The sequence below is a fragment of the Eulemur rufifrons genome, chromosome 14 (assembly GCF_041146395.1).
Source record: "Eulemur rufifrons isolate Redbay chromosome 14, OSU_ERuf_1, whole genome shotgun sequence".
NCBI lineage: Eukaryota > Metazoa > Chordata > Mammalia > Primates > Lemuridae > Eulemur > Eulemur rufifrons.
In genome coordinates this window covers 17,275,995-17,289,596 of record NC_090996.1, presented here as the reverse complement: position 1 = coordinate 17,289,596, position 13,602 = coordinate 17,275,995, and positions in this window count along the sequence as shown.

Sequence of the window (13,602 nt, the reverse complement as noted above, 5' to 3'; positions counted from 1 at the left end):
TTCAGGGGCTCAGGGGCAAGTCTGTGACCCCAGAGTCAGAATGTGCCCTGCGGTCCCCCTGAGTTCACCTGGAGATGGAGGGCAGGTCTCCCACACATAAATCCCACCCTCGGCGGGGACTCTGTGCTGCCCTGCCCGGCACCGGCCCTCCCAGCCAACATCGCCCTTTGGGGCTGCAGGAAGGACCAGGGCTGCACAAGAGCTTTTACGAGGCACGGAAGGCGGGGAGGGATCTGGTACTGTCAGTATTTTTTGTTTTAGCCATCTGATGGCTATAGTGGCACCTTATTGTGGTTTGATCCTGAGTTTCCCTGGTGGCTGGTGGGGCCGGACATCTTGCACGTGCTCATTGCCTTCGACTCGTCCCCTCCGATCAAATGTCAGTGGTACGTGGACGGCTGCTCTGCGCCAGGCTTTGAAAATCCACGACAAAGACAGTAAGACAAACTGCCTTTCCTCAAGTTTACTGCTCACGGGGGAGGCAGACACGTAAGCACACGGGGCGCTGCCGACGTTTGGGGAATGAGCTTTGGCACGGCCAGGATGGCCACTTCCTTACATCCGAGACCAACAGCGCTCCCGAACTTCTGCAAGTTCTCACTTGTCAACAGAGAAGGACAATTGGCACCACCACGGCCCCGTCTAAGGGAGGCCTCGAAATCAGTGCGTCAGGAGCCAAGTTTGGGTCCCCCCGGGGATGCTCTGCTTTCAGCCCTGGCCAGGCACGAACTGGGGCTGGGCTCCTAGACCTGGCAGAGGAGGCGGCCATGGGGACAGGGGTCTCTGCCCCCCAGCCTTGGAGACGGGGCTGGGTGTGGGGGGCAGGTGGCCCAGCCAGGGCAGCAGAGGGAGGTGAGAGAGGAAGTCTCTCCCTCAAACCCGGCAAATAACATTTTGGGGTGAAAACAAACAGGTGACCCACAGAAGGGCCCAAGGAGGTCCCAGCCCTGGTCCGGGGCTGACAGCTGGTTTCCCAAAGGACAGGCTTCCAGGGTCCTGGGCCCAGATTAGGACAGTCCTGGACAGCTCCTGGCAGCTGAACGGGCGACAGCTCAGCCCAGGCAGGGCCCAGTGCTGACCCCCAAGAATGCAGGCAGAGAAGCAGGTGGGGCAGCGGGGGTGTCTGGGCCTCTCAGGGAGACAGGAAGAACGTCCTGGCAGCAGACTGACCTCGAGGGGGTCCTGTCCTCTCCCACCTCCCCACCAGGACAAGGCTCTGAGCTGCTGGCCTCCCACAGGGCCCCAGACCAGCCAGGTGGCCGAGCTCATGTTCTGACCCCCCACTTACAGGTCTGGGGCAGGCTCATTACTGAGCCTGTGCCTCGATTTCCCCAGTGGTCTTCTGTGGCACCCAGGCCCCAGGGCGGTTGTGAGAATTAAAGGAAAGCACCTAATGCACCATGTGACCCCGCAGCACAGACTTTGCCATCACCTCCCTCAAGCACTTACTTCCGTCCACAGTTACCTGTTCGAGTAATGGTGCGATTAATGCCTGACTGGGAAGGTGGCTGGCTGTGCGATGGCAAGAACTCGATGGTGTCTAGAAACTTACCTTGAATGCACGGGTGGATGGGTGGGTGGGGAGGTGGATGGATGGGCGGGTGGGTGGGGAGGTGGATGAATGGATGGGCGGGTGGGTGGGGAGGTGGATGGATGGGTGAGTGGGTGGGTGGGGAGATGGATGGATGGATGGGTGGGTGGATGGGTGGGTGGGTGGATGGATGGATGGGTGGATGGATAGGTGAACAGACAAGTAGCTCATGAGACCAGAGGGGCAGCTCTACTCTGATGTCCAAGTGAGGCCCCTGCAAAGGGCACCCTGCTGTGCGTGACATGAGGACATCTCTCTGCTGGAACTGACCCGTGCTTGTCCTTCACTGTGGAATTCGGCTGAGCCTGGGAAGCTGCCCCACAGCTGTGCATAGAGCAGTTTCCAGCCGTGGGTCCCTGAGGGCTGCCAGAGCCTCCTGGGGTTCCCTGGGACAAGCAGACCTCCTCCCTGCCCCACTCCCACTTCTCAGGCGAGGATGCGGAGGCACAAACGTGTGCTTTGGTGGTGCTGGGGGTTGGGCAGTGCAGTGTGCAGGCGCCCGCAGGCCCGACACGGGAGACAGCCCGGGGCACGTCTGACCAGAGGACGGGGCGAAGTGCTGGCAGCTCTGCAAGACCCAGAGCAGACACATTGCGCACCTTCCTTGAGGCCTGGTGGGCTCCACTCCATCCGGGCCCCTCCTTCTTCCCCTCACCCGCCTGCCCCAAGTCCCCTCCCCGGACTGCAGGGGAGGCCGGTTCATGCCAGAGTCGCTCTTAGCTGTTTTGTGAAAAATCCATTTATTGTCTTCATTGCTTGGGAGTTACAATCTCGAGGCTGCAGCTTCCTAAGGCGTTGCCATGGAGATGAATTTTCTGTCATAAATAAAAGTATTCTGGGGTCAGGAGATCTCAAGCATAACTAGGACAGATTTTGAGGGGGAAAATGCCAGAATTTTTGAAATACATGAGATGATGATTTGGGCCGCTTTTTCCGGAGGGTGTTTTCCAGGCTGTTGTGAATTTGGCCTCTGAACGGGGCCTGTCCCTCCTCTGTCCCCGGCCCCACCTGCCCAGGGCCAGAGCCTGAGCTGGTTGGGAAATCCAGGTCACACTGTTGGGGTAAGGCCGGGGGGGACCCCGAGGACGGAAGAGCCTGTGGTTTTCCCGGGTGCCCTTGCACGGGTCCCCGCGGGGTCTGGCCCCAGACCGCCTGGGACGAGGCCCGGCTTTCTTGCCTGAGGATTCTCAGAACATTCCTCACGCGCCTCCTCTGGGGCCAGGAGCCACTCAGGTATTTCCCGTCGGGCTTGGAGCAGGCCTGTCCAGCCTGGGCACGACCCCAACTTCTGAGGCCCCGGCCCCACCCCCACCCGCTCCCTTCCCGCCAGCCCCGCAGAAGTCGGCGTTGGGGCTTTTCTGTTCAGGGTCAGAAAGGTGGGCTGGCAGGAGCAGCGCCCCGGGAGGCAGGTGTGCATGTTGAGGGGTTCTGGATGCCACGTGGCTGCCAGACCACAACCAGGGGCTGTTTGCCACTCCCCGACCTCCACCTTCCCATCCCCCCACCTCTGCACACCCTAACCCTAACCCCTGCATACCACCCCCAACACACACACCTGGCATTAGGCAAACAGAGTCCTCCACCTGGCAGGGCCCTCCCTTGCACAAAAAGGCCTGGGGTCAGGGCAGCTGGAGGGCCTGGGACTGTGCCCCCATCCCAGGCTCCAGGGACCACTGTCTTCAGGCAGCTGCAATCCAGACCAGGTGGCTCCTAGAAGTGAGTGGGCAGGTGGGGAGGGAGAGAAGAAAAGGAAGGGGAAGGAAGGCGGCTGGGGGGAGGGGTCCCTTTGGAATTAGGGCCCAAGACTGTGGCCCCACACCCACTTCCCCTGGACACCGCCCTCCCCTCCCCCCAGGGCCCACTCCCCAGTGAGAGTGCGGGAAGAGGTCACATGCGGAGATCCTGAGGACAGGACTGGCTTCCTTCCCCTGCAGATTCTCCGTCAGGCAGGACGGGCTCCCCAGACCCCACAGGGCTGCTTCAGCCGGGCCTTCACCTCCTGGTAATGGTGACACTTCATTGGCTCAAAACCAAGATAGGACAGGCTGTGACTCGCCAGGCTTCACGTGGAGCTGGTGCCATCGCTGTCTGCGGGGGCTACTCCAGCAGGCAGGAGGGAGACGTGGCCCTGAGGCTGAGTGGGCCATCCCAGCCTGGCTCCTCAGTGCCAGCCTCGAGGCATCTCACCACGTGGCCCACAGCCCTGGCACCCTGTCCCCAGGAGCCTGTGCAGCCACACCCGCCTCTGAGAGGGTGCTAGGGTCTGGCACGGGCCAGGCCAGGCAGGGACACGCTGTGGGCAGGAGGCAGCAGGCGGGACGAGGACCTTGGAATGTGCGGCTCCATGTCTAGAAAAACCAGCCGGCCACAGAGGGCACTGTCAGAGGTGGCGTCTTCTTACCCCGTGGCTCCCAGGAAGCCAGCAGAAACCACGGTTTTGAAGTATATTTAATGATGGGAGGTGCTCTTCTCCTGAGTGGGAAAAAGTCGACAGAACCACAAGCAAGGAGCAGCCCACAATGTCTAGACAGAGGAATGGACATAGATGCAGGTCACAGCAACTCTCCTGCAGCGAACTTCAAGATTCCTGGCTTGGAGTCTCACTGGAGCACATCCCGAGTGTGTGAATATGTGCACCTGTGTGCACCCGTGTGAAAGTAATGTGCCTGTGTGTGCACCTGTGTGCACCCGTGTTAAAGTATGTGCCTGCATGTGCACCCGTGTGTGCCTGTGTATGAATGCGTGTGACTATGTGTGAACATGTGTGTCTGTGTGCCTGTGTGTTTTCATAAGTGTCTGTGTGATCCTCTGTGTGGCTGTGGCTGTGACTGTTGGTGTCTCTCTGAATGTTACCCTGATTCAAAACCAAGACATCACCAAAAAGAGAACCACAGAACAATGTCCCTTTTCAACACAGAAGCAAAGATTCTTAATAAACTATTAACAAATAGGGTCAATAACATATAAAAATAATAATATGTCATGCTGGGCGGTTTTCTCTAGAATGCAAGGTTAATTTAACATTTGAAAATGTAAATGAATGATGAAATTCACAATATTAATAGCATAATGCAGAAAAAGAATCACATGGTAACTTTAATAGATGCAGAAAACATACCATGAAATTCAGTAGATGCAGAAAACACATTTGACAAAATTCAACACCCTTTTGTGATGAAAAAGAAAAAACCTCTCAGCAAACCAACAGTAGAAACACACTTCCTCCGCTTGGTTAAAGACCTCTACAAAAACCCTGCAGTTCATACCACACTCAATGCTTTCTACCTGAGGACAGGAATTTGCAAGGTTGTCCACGCTGACATCACTTCCACTCATCCAGGAGGCTCAGCCAGTGCAACCAGACGAGACAAACAAATAAAAGGCACAAAGAATGGAAAAGAAGAAATAAACTGTTGTTATTTCCAGTTAACATGATCACGTGTGATGGAAAACTCAAAGGAATCTCCAAAAAAATTCTACTAGAACTAAGCAGTAGATTTAGCAAGGTGGCAGGCTATGAGGGCAAAATACAAACTGAAATGGAGCAACTACACACAAAGTCAACAAGGAGGTGCTAGACACAAACATCACAAACCAATGTGACCCCACAGACATCCATAGAACACCCCACTCAACCACGAAGAACACACATTCTTCTCAGCTGCACACAGAATGTAGAACAGGTCTCAATAAATGCGAAAGAATTGAAATCATACAAAGCATGTTCTTTGACCAGATGAAATAAAATCAGAAATCATTAATAGATGGAAATTTTGAAAATTCACAAATACATGGAAATTAAACAACAGACTCCTAAATAATCAATGTGTCAAAGAAGAAATCCCAATGAAAACTAGAAATATGTTGAGGTGAAAGAAAACACAGCACACCAAGACTTACAGATGCAGCTACAGCAGTGCTTAGAGGGAAATTCATAGCTGTAAACTCCTATTTAAAAAAAAAGAAAGGAAAGAAAGGTCTCAAATTAACAACTTAATCTTTCATCTTAAAAAACAGGAAAAAGAAAAGCAAACTAAACTCAAAACAAGCAGAGAAACAAAATAAGAAAGATTAAAGGGGAAATAAATAAAATAGAAAATAGAAAAACAATAGAGAATAGTAACAAAACCAAAAACTGGTTCTTTATAATATCAACAAAATTGACAAAACTTTAGCTACACTGACCAAAAAAAGAAAAAGAGAGAGAGAGAGAGACAGAAAGAGAGAAAATAACCAAATCAGGAATGAAAGGAGGGGACATTACCACCAACCTTATGGAAATAAAAATAATAATAAAGGAATATTATGAACAAATGTGTGCCAAGAAATTACTTATCCTAAATGAACAAATTCCTAGAAACACAAGCTCACTCAAGAATAAATGACTCCAAGAAAAATGAAGACCTCTAACAAGCAAAGAGACTGAATTAGTCATCAAAAAAGTTTCCACCAAAAAAAGCCCAGAACCATATGGCTTCGCTGGTGAAAGCTACCAAACATTTAAAAAGGAATTCACACCAATGCTTCACAGACTTTTCTAAAAACCAGAAGAGGAAGGAACTCATTCTATGAGGCTAGTAGTATCCTGATACCAAAACCAAAGACGTCACAAGAAAAAACTACACACCACTATCCTTCATGTACAGATGTAGAAGTTTTCAATAACATACTAGCAAACCAAAGCCAACAAGATATAAAAATAACGATTGTACCCTATGAGCAAGTGAGATTTATTCTAGGGGTGCAAGGTTGGGCCAACATACAAAAAAATCAATTGATATAATACCCTATATTAATAGAATAAAGATGAAAATCACATGATCATCTCAATTGATTCAGAGAAAACATTTGACAAAAAATCCAATTTAAAAATAAAGACACTCAGCAAAGTAGGAAGAGAAGGGAACTCCCTGAGCCTGCGATGATGGGGCATCTCCACAAACCCACAGCCGGCGTCACGCGGGTGGCAACAGACCCTGCGATCGGAGCAAGACAGGGACGCCTGCTCTGGTCACCTCTGGTCCACATTCTCCTGCAGGTTCCAGCCAAGGCACTTAACCAAGAAACACAAAACAGCTCCCACCAAGAACAGAGCCAGAGGACTCACTCCTGATTTCAAACATACCATGAACTCTGGGGTGAAGACAGGGCACAAGGAGACAGATCTCGATGGTCTAGAACCAAGAGTCCGTAAATCAACCATTGGTGGTAGCTGATTTGTCCTGGGGGTCAAGGCCATTTACTGGGGAAAGAATCTTTGCAGCAAACTGGACATCCCCCCACAAAGGCATGAGGTGGACCCCTGCCTCACACCGTACACAAAATCACTTCAAAGTGGATCAAAGACCTAAATGTGGGAACTAAACTATAAACCTCTTAGAAAGAAACATAAACACTCATCAGAGTACCTTTTTACAAAATTCTGGGCAACCCTGGTCTAATCTGGTCTAATCCAACAGTTCAGTCACCTTACAGATGGGGAAACTGAGGCCGGAGAGGGGCGAGGCCCTGTCTGAGGCCGCCGGCCCACATCCTGCCATCCGCACCCGCTGACCCAGGGAGCCATCCTGGTACACGTTCTCTCTGGAGCCAGGAATGAGTCAATAAATGAACGAATAAGTGAATGAACCTCTAGAGCCCCGCCAGCCGCAGCCACAGCCGTGGCCTTCCCTGCTGCCCAGACAGCAGGTGCGGCTGGGGTGGCGGTGGAGGCGGGAGGCATTAGTGGTTGCTGCTAGGTCCTGGCTCCAGGTGCCTGGGTAGGGACGGGGTCAGCCGCCATTAGAGTGGCCACCAGACAGCCCCAGGCTGTGCCGTGGGTGCCTGGGACAGGGCACAAGCCTGGACAGAGGGGATGGGGGCTCTGGGGTCAGGCAGGGTTCACCGCTGAGTTACACGTCCCCCACTTGACAGCCGTGCAGAGCCTCCTGCTCCAGGGGACAGCAACGCTCTGGATCTCAAGTCCTGGCAGGTCCGCAGCGGCCGCCCTCTCCCGAAATGCAGCTGCAGGGACAGGCCCAGAGCCCTGACCGCCTGACCCCTCCTGGGGATCCAGCGAGAACTTGCAGCCCCCGAGGCGGGCAGGGGACCGTGCATGGGGGTACCTGCGCCGAGCTGCAGGTGCCCGCAGCCTCTGGGACCTGCAGGCGCTGAGCCCAGACACCGCAGAGAAAGGTCAGGGCCCAGCATCTGTTCCCAGCCAGGCCTCCTGCGGGAAGGTATCTGCAGCTGCCCCAGGCTCCCAAAGCACCAGGGCAGCACACCCTCCCGCCCCACGGTCATGGACGACACCCACCCAGACCCACCTGCAAACGCAGACCAGCGCGTCTTGGCGGCACAGCACAAAGAGCTGGGCTGTGGCTCCCGCCAGGCCCAGGGCGGGGTAAGGGGGTGGGAGGGCCCAACACTCCCCAGGGGGCACTGCAGACCCTGGCACCAAGGCCTAGCAGGGGCGACAGGCTCTGCCCGCTGTGCACTCTGGTCTCTTATTTCCTGATGGCCAGGGCGCCGTGTGGTCAGGAAGAGGGTCAGGAGGGTGAGAACTTCGTACCTGTGCTCCATGGCCAGCAGGGCACTGTCACAGCAGGGCCCCAGCTTGGGCCCGAGCCTGCCGTGGGCTCCCTGCCCGGCCCTGGCTGCTTGGAGGGCACTCAGAGGGGAGGGACTCCTGGACCGCCAGGGAGCCCCACGCCCAGGCCACGGGGCCACCTGGCGCCAGTCCGGCTGGCAGGGGCCTTGGGCCTCGAGCCGCAGTGGGAGCCGGGGGACGCCAGTGCGTGGCAGGGCAGCCCTTCAGGTCAGCCCTCCGAGGAGCGCTGCCCACGGGCCTGCAGGCCGGGGCCGGGTAATGAATACTCCACATTTTCTGGTGGCTCAAAGGCCGGGTTGGAAACAGCCACTGTTTTATTCTGCAGAAACCACACGCTTTTTGTCTGAGTGCCGTGGGGAGTGGGGGTGGACCCCAGCCACGGCCAGGGCGGGGCGGGGGCCAGCTCCTGCTGCTGTCACCTCCGGGCCACGCGGGGTACATGGGGGTACTTGTCCCACCGGGAGCATCAGTGCAGCCTCGGACGCCGAGGTCTCCCTGGGTGACGAGGGGGCCCAGGAAAGACTCAGACCCCAGCCCTGCCCCAGGGTCCCAGGCTGGTGAGGGGACAGACAGGGATGGCCCTGCAAGGCACCTCGGCCTCTCTGGCCTGAAGGAGGTACAGCCAGGGCAAGAGGGACAGGATGTGCAGGGCAGGCTCAGCCTTGTGTGTGGGCGGGGGAGGCGCACAGGGAAGCTTCCGGAACCTAGAGGCTGCCTGGTCCAGGCCTCCCTCTGAGCTTCAGGGAGGGGGGCGGCATGAGAACAAGTCCTCTGCTCTATCCATCCCATCAGGGGGCACTCAGGGCGTTCAGGGAGGGTTGGCGCCCTGGAGCTCCGCCCACCCTCACCCACCTGCGTCTCGACCCCTCCCGACCAGCCCAAGGGTCTGGGTGAGGTCGCCCAAGGTCACACAGCCGGCTGAGCTGGGTCCCTACACGCCCCTAGGCTGCCCTGGGGAGGTGAGCACCTGCCTTCCTAACCCCAATCCAGACCTGCGGGTAGGGGCGGCTGCTCGGTGCCAGAGTCCCGCTCACGGCACAGCAGTGTCACCGGGCGAGCGGAGGCCTGGGAGGGGGCTCCTGACATGCTAGATGTGCTGCCTTTGGTGGCTGCAAAGGCCTGCAGATGTCAGTCCCTTGCAAATAGCTTCCGGAACGGCGGGCCCAGGGCACTCACTGTCCTCCCGGCTGTGGCTCCGGCCCCATTGGAAAAGCCCTGTCCTTTGAGCCCCCAGCTCCTTCCGCCTGGGCCAACCACCCCACTCTGGGCTCCAGGCTGGTTCCTGCCCCACACGGGACAAGCCAGCACGTCTGGGGCACGAGGCAGGCGCTCAGGGACCAGCAGTGTGGCCAGGGCCAGTTCTGGACAGGCAGGGACCAAACTCACTGGAGGTTGTCAGCTCCACTCAGAGAGCCAGGGGGGTAGTGGGGTACTAGTGGGCAGTGGGGTTCTGGGGGCAGTGGGGTTCTGGGGGCAGTGGGGTTCTGAGTGCAGTAGGGTTCTAAGGGGGCAGTGGGGTTCTGGGGGGCAGTAGGGTTCTAAGGGGGCAGTAGGATTCTGGGGGTAGTGAGGTGCTGAGGGCAGTGGGGTTCTGGGGGGAAGTAGGGTTCTGGGAGTAGTGAGGTGCTGAGGGCAGTAGGATTCTGGGGGTAGTGAGGTGCTGGGGGGCAGTAGGGTTCTGGGGGTAGTGAGGTGCTGGGGGGCAGTGGGGTTTTGGGGGGAAGTAGGGTTCTGGGGGTAGTGAGGTGCTGAGGGCAGTAGGGTTCTGGGGGTAGTGAGGTGCTGAGGGCAGTGGGGTTCTGGGGGGAAGTAGGGTTCTGGGGGTAGTGAGGTGCTGAGGGCAGTAGGATTCTGGGGGTAGTGAGGTGCTGGGGGGCAGTGGGGTTCTGGGGGGCAGTCGGGTTCTAAGGGAGCAGTAGGGTTCTGGGGGTAGTGAGGTGCTGAGGGCAGTAGGGTTCTGGGGGTAGTGAGGTGCTGGGGGGCAGTGGGGTTCTGGGGGGCAGTCGGGTTCTGGGGGTAGTGAGGTGCTGAGGGTAGTGGGGTTCTGGGGGCAGTGGGGTTTGGGGAGTCTCACTTGTGGGGGATGCCTCTGTGCCCCTTGGATGCAGGCCAGGCTGCAGACAGCACGCAGGGCCCCTCGAGCCCACCTGGGGACACGGTGGGTAGACACAGCCGGGCCCCAGCAGTCCCTCCAGGCACCCCAAGGCCCTGGGGAGCAGCAGGGGCTGACTCAGTGAATCTCCCCCGTGGCCACCTCACACCCCTCACTCCTGCTCCGGGATCCGCCCTCCAGCAATCTGCCCACAAGCTCTCCAGTGCTGCTTTGGGGACACCCAGGCCAAGGCACCCCGCATCCCACTTAATACCCCCATATGCACATGGCACCCCGCTTTCCTCCAGGAACCCCGTCCTCTGCCCAGTGGATTCTGTCCTACAGCAGGGATGAGACATGGGGCCCAGCTGCCAACGGATCTTAGCTCAGCCCAGCGTCCCCTGGGCCATGCGGGGAAACCATGGGCTCCTGTGTGTGACAGGCTGACCCCAGAGCACTGAGGGCCCGTGGAGGCAGTGTGGAGGCCGCATGGCTATCTGCCCTCTGGGAACAGCCGTCCTCGAGGGGGACAGCAGGACCCTAGGCCGAGGCCACACAGGCCAGAGGCAGAGTCCCCCAGTCCCTCTTACACCAGTGTGAGCTGGTTTTCCCACCCCTTGACTGAAAACGGGAGCCGGAACTTCCAGGACTTGCCAGGGGGTCCGGCGTGGGGGCGGGGCAGGTCCGCAGGTGTGTGCACCTGGACCAGGTGGGCCAACCCCAGGCCAGGGCTGGGAGGGAGCTGCAGGAGTCTATGGTCCCAGCACCAGGTGGGAGGCCCAGCAGGCAGGTAGGCGTGTGGCCTGGAGCCCAGGGAGTCCAGAAAGATCCACAGCCTGGGGGTGTCTGATGCAAGAGCCCAGAGCTGCGGGGCGCGGGAGAGGCTGGGAGGGCCGACTCGCCTGGGCAGGATGCCGCCTGGGAATTGCCAGGTGCCCCAAGGACCCCCCAGAGCCGGCCTTCCGGCCCCTCCCAGAATCTCCTTGCAGGACTCCACACTTGGAGCTGGTAAGACCTTGGCCTCAGCCCCGGCGCAGGGGTAAAAGGAACGCACACCTGGGGGGCCAGCGCCCACCTCGGCTGCCAGGGTAGGAGGACGGCCTGTTGGGGGTGGGGGGGGCCAGCGGCTTCACGCGCCACCCAGCACCACAGCTCACACAGCCTCTTCTACCTCCTGACCGCCCTCATGCCACTCACGGATGGGGAAACTGAGGCTTCATGAGGTCGGAGGCCAGGCAGTAAGGTTCAAGGGTGCAGGCCGGGCACCCTTGGGGTGGGAAGAGCCTAGCTTCAGCCCAGTTGCAGTGGGTTCCGGGGCTGGTGGTCACTCCCGTGTGTCCCTGTCACAGAAGACACGTCATGCCTCCGCCAAGCCCACCCTATCCCTGGGCCACCTGCACTTTTACTTAAGTTGACATTCTCTTTGAAATTAAAACTACTTACACTTCACACCACAGCCCACGATGAACCACGACAGCCTCAGTGCCAGTTGGATCTTAGTCCACCGCTGGGCTTCACCCCGTCCCATGGTGGGGAGGAGGCCGGATGAGGCACCAGTACCTGGGGGTGGGTGGGGCTGGCCTCAAACCCCACCTCCGTGTGCCTGCAGGTGCCTGAGCCCCGGCGCCCTCAGCCCTCGACCTCACCTGCATGGCCCTGGGCCTCCCCTGTACAGCGGGGCGGCTGCTCTGCCCATCTTGTAGGTTTCCTCTCGGGGAAGGAAATGCTAAGATGCCCCCAGGAAGTGCCCGCTGGCCTCAGAGCATGCTGGGAGCTGGGGTGGGCTCCTAGGAAGCTGATACCACCTGGCCATGGTCCCTTCCGCATGAGCCCCCAGGCCCCCGCCTGCAGCCAGGCTGTCCAGGCGGGCCCCGGGAGGCCCCCTTCAAGGGAATGGGGGATGAAGGGGGGTCCCATCAGGGTGGGGATCCCACAGCCACAGGGCTTGAGAACAAATCCCTGCTCTTCCTCCTCTGCGGTCCGTGCCGTAGCTATCTCGACCCCATTTCAGGGATGTAAATCTCTTTGAACTGGACTGTTCGGTCACAGAGCAGGCAAAGGGCCTAGGTCCTGGGTCCAGCGGCCGGCACCTGCCCAGACGCAACCCCAGGAGGAGCGTGGCCCTGCCGTCCGCGGCACAGAGCTGCAGCGCTGCCCGGAGCATCCCAGACTCTCGCACGCCTGGGGGCTGGGGAGAAGGCCCCGCGAGGCAGGACTTGCTGCGCTCCTGCCCCCCAGCACAGGCCCTCCTGCTACCCGACCCTGAGGAACTCCTGCATTCCCTCAGTCGGGGTCTGCGGGGGCCCCGGGGTCAGGGCACGCCAAGGGCACAGCTTGTGAGCGACACCCTCAAGGTCCACCCCAGGGTCCGCGAGGAACCGGGCCATGTACAAAAGGCTCCAAGCACCCACGACCAGCCCAGGAGCCAGACGGGAAAGTAGCAGCAGAGGGGCAGCCTCCGAGGCCAGCCCTGTGGCTGCGCTGCGGACACTAACCCCAACCTGAGCTGCACCTGACCTTGCCGCACCTGTCACGGGGAGTCCCCAGCCAGCCCTGGGGAGCCAGGGCTGGAGGGTGAGACTGCCTGGGGACCCAGCCGGGGCCAGCCCAGTTCACAGACAAGGACAGAGGCCTGGACAAAGACAGGGAAACACCCCCAGATAGGGGAGGAGTCCTGGCAAGGTGCGCCCAGGTGAGCTCAGGTCTCAACGGCTGGGCAACCTTGCTCCCAAGGGCTGTTCCCTGCAGTGTCGGGGCCTGGAGCGCGACAGCCAGGAGGAAACACTCCCAGGCCACAGAAGCAGCACCCCCTGCACCTGGGGCTGGGGCTCCATGTCGCAGGTGAGCACTGAGGTGCAGAGGAGGCCCCTCGCCCAAGGACATGGGACTCACGAGGTGCAAAGAGCCAACCCTGAGCAGAAAGCTGACTTGGGGGCCCACGCCCAGGTGCAGCCCAGGGCCACGGCCCCGGGAGGAGGGGCCCAGGCAGGAGCAGAAATGCCTGGAATGCGGGGCAGAGCCGCAACAAAGGCTGCAGGCTGCAGGCGCGTGGGCAGCTCAGAAACAAGCCAGCTGCAGACGTGGCCTCCACTGCCAGCCCCTCCTGGCAGGAGAGGCCGGTCCTGCCTGCCCCACACTCCCGCGTGCTGGAACGGGGTCCTCACCTGCCGAGGTGAATGAGTGATAGAGGGAAGGGGAGGGAGGACCCCAGCAGGCCTAAGTCCGGCCTCCTCGGGGGCACCAGCCACCGCCGCCAGGGGCTCGGGACCTCTTCTGGTGGGATTTCTCCTCCCCAAGAGCACACCAGGCTTTTCTGCTCCATTGCTTTAA